Source organism: Salvelinus alpinus, chromosome 30, assembly GCF_045679555.1.
Source record: "Salvelinus alpinus chromosome 30, SLU_Salpinus.1, whole genome shotgun sequence".
Classification (NCBI taxonomy): Eukaryota; Metazoa; Chordata; class Actinopteri; order Salmoniformes; family Salmonidae; genus Salvelinus; species Salvelinus alpinus.
Window position 1 is genome coordinate 31,344,288 of NC_092115.1, and position 3,793 is coordinate 31,348,080.

Here is a 3,793-nt window from a genome sequence, read left to right on the forward strand (position 1 = left end):
TGGGGCAAAAAAGTATTTAGTCAGCCACCAATTGTGCAAGTTCTCCCACTTAAAAAGATGAGAGAGGCCTGTAATTTTCATCATATGTACACTTCAACTATGACAGACAAAATATGAAAAAAAAATCCAGAAAATCACATTGTAGGATTTTTAATGAATTTATTTATGGTGGAAAATAAGTATTTGGTCAATAACAAAAGTTTATCTCAATACTTTGTTATATACCCTTTGTTGGCAATGACAGAGGTCAAACGTTTTCTGTAAGTCTTCACAAGGTTTTCACACACTGTTGCTGGTATTTTGGCCCATTCCTCCATGCAGATCTCCTCTAGAGCAGTGATGTTTTGGGGCTGTTGCTGGGCAACACGGACTTTCAACTCCCTCCAAAGATTTTCTATGGGGTTGAGATCTGGAGACTGGCTAGGCCACTCCAGGACCTTGAAATGCTTCTTACGAAGCCACTCCTTCATTGCCCGGGCAGTGTGTTTGGGATCATTGTCATGCTGAAAGACCCAGCCACGTTTCATCTTCAATGCCCTTGCTGATGGTAGGCTTTGTTACTTTGGTCCCAGCTCTCTGCAGGTCATTCACTAGGTCCCCCCGTGTGGTTCTGGGATTTTTGCTCACCGTTCTTGTGATCATTTTGACCCCACGGGGTGAGATCTTGCGTGGAGCCCCAGATCAAGGGAGATTATCAGTGGTGTTGTATGTCTTCCATTTCCTAATAATTGCTCCCACAGTTGATTTCTTCAAACCAAGCTGCTTACCTATTGCAGATTCAGTCTTCCCAGCCTGGTGCAGGTCTAAAATTTTGTTTCTGGTGTCCTTTGACAGCTCTTTGGTCTTGGCCATAGTGGAGTTTGGAGTGTGACTGTTTGAGGTTGTGGACAGGTGTCTTTTATACTGATAACAAGTTCAAACAGGTGCCATTAATACAGGTAACGAGTGGAGGACAGAGGAGCCTCTTAAAGAAGAAGTTACAGGTCTGTGAGAGCCAGAAATCTTGCTTGTTTGTAGGTGACCAAATACTTATTTTCCACCATAATTTGCAAATAAATTCATTAAAAATGTGATTTTCTGGATTTTTTCCCCCTCATTTTGTCTGTCATAGTTGAAGTGTACCTATGATGAAAATTACAGGCCTCTCTCATCTTTTTAAGTGGGAGAACTTGCACAATTGGTGGCTGACTAAATACCTTTTTGCCCCACTGTATACAGTTGAAGTCGGAAGTTTACATATACCTTAGCCAAAGACATTTAAACTCAGTTTTTCACAATTCCTGACATTTAATCCTAGTAAAAATTCCCTGTCTTAGGTCAGCTAGGATCACCACTTTATTTTAAGAATGTGAAATGTCAGAATAATAGTAGAGTGATTTATTTCAGCTTTTATTTCTTTCATCACATTCCCAGTGGGTCAGAAGTTTACATACACTCAATTAGTATTTGGTAGCATTGCCTTTAAATTGTTTAACTTGGGTCAAACATTTCAGGTAGCCTTCCACAAGCTTCCCACAATAAGTAGGGTGAATTTTGTCCCACTCCTCCTGACAGAGCTGGTGTAACTGAGTCAGGTTTGTAGGATCCTTGAGGAAGTAAAATTATGTGGATATATTGAAGCAACAACTCAAGACATCAGTCAGGAGGTTGAAGCTTGGTCGCAAATGGGTCTTCCAAATGGACAATGACCCCAAGCATACTTCCAAAGTTGTGGCAAAATGGCTTAAGGACAACAAAGTCAAGGTATTGGAGTGGCCATCACAAATCCCTGACCTCAATCCTATAGAACATTTGTGGGCAGAAAATGAAAAAGCGTGTGCGAGCAAGGAGGCCTACAAACCTGACTCAGTTACACCAGCTCTGTCAGGAGGAAGGGGACAGAATTCACCCTACTTATTGTGGGAAGCTTGTGGAAGGCTACCCAAAACGTTTGACCCAAGTTAAACAATTTAAAGGCAATGCTACCAAATACTAATTGAGTGTATGTAAACTTCTGACCCACTGGTAATGTGATGAAAGAAATAAAAGCTGAAATAAATCATTCTCTCTACTATTATTCTGACATTTCACAATCTTAAAGTGAAGTGGTGATCCTAACTGACCTAAGACAGGGAATATTTACTAGGATGTCAGGAATTGTGAAAAACTGAGTTTAAATGTCTTTGGCTAAGGTGTATGTAAACTTCTGACTTCAACTGTAGACCAGTGTTCAATGACTATGTACATAGGGCAGCAGTCTCTAAGGTGCAGCGTTGAGTACCGGGTGGTAGCCGGCTAGTAACAGTGACTAAAGTTCAGGGCAGGGTACTGAGCAGAGGCCAACTAGTGGTGACTTTTTAACAGCGATGGCCTGGAGATCAAAGCTTTTTTTTTTGTCTCTTTGATGCACCTGTACTGTATCTGCCTTTTAGATAGTAGTGGGGTGAACAGGCTGTGTCTCGGGTGGCTGAGGTCCTTGATCTTCTTGGCCTTCCGGTAACAACGGGTGCAGTTGCCGTACCAGGCAGTGATATAGCCCGATAGGATGCTCACAATGGTGCATCTGTAGAAGTTTGTGAGAGTATTAGGGGCCAAGCCACATTTCTTCAGCCTCCTGAGGTTGAAGAGGCGCTGTTGTGCCTTCTTCACCACAATGTCTGTGTGGATGGACCATTTGTCAGTGATGTGCACACAAAGGACCTTGAAGCTTTTCATCCTAGTCACTGTGGCCCGGTCGATGTGGATGGGAGTGTGCTCCCTCTCTCTCCTGAAGTCCACGATCAGCTCATTTGTTTTGTTGACGTTGAGGCAGAGGTTAGTTTCCTGGCACCACTCTGCCAGGGCCCTCACCTCCTCCCGGTAAGCTGTCTCATCGTTGTTGGTAATCAGGCCTACTACTGTTGTGTCATTTGCAAACTTTTATTTATTTACTTTTACCCCTTTTTCTCCCCAATTTCGTTGTATCCAATTGGTAGTTACAGTCTTGTCTCATCGCTGCAACTCCTGTACGGACTCAGGAGAGGCGAAGGTCGAGAGCCATACGAAACACGACCCAACCAAGCCGCACTGCTTCTTGACACAATGCCCACTTAACCTGGAAGCCAGCCACACCAATGTGTCGGAGGAAACACCATACACCTGGCGACCGTGTCAGGTATTGTTGCCTACCTTCACCACCTGGGGTCGGCCTGTCAGGAAGTCCAGAACCCAGTTGCATCGGCGGGGTTCCGACCCAGGGCCCCGGGTTTAGTGATGAGCTTGGAGGGCACCATGGTGTTGAAGGCTGAGCTGTAGTCAACGAACAGCATTCTTATATAGGTATTCCTCTTGTCCAGTTGGGATAAGGCAGTGTGCAGTGCAATGGCGATTGCGTCATCTGTGGATGTTGGGGCGGTATGCAAATTGTAGTAGGTCCAGGGTGTCAGGTAAGGTGGAGGTGATATGATCCTTAGCCTCTCAAAGCACTTCATGATGACAAGTGAGTACCCAAGTCCTGTTGTTGCTGTCTGGGTACACTAGTACACCATCTGGGGCCGGGCCAGGAGTTTGTCCTGGTCAGGAAAAACCATAGAATTGGAATTAAGAAGACTAATCATTAATTTAATAGGATCTCTATGGGAACAACACTATTGGCCCCATGTAATGTTTCTTGGTGCTTCAACGGAGAACGGTATATCCACATTCAGAAGATTTGTATGGACTAGAATCAATCCGATTGCCCCCTTTCGGCTATGCACCTAGCATGACTATGCACCTAGTGAGTCATTGACTACAAACAATTAGATCGCTTCTCAACAATTATGACAAAATTCAC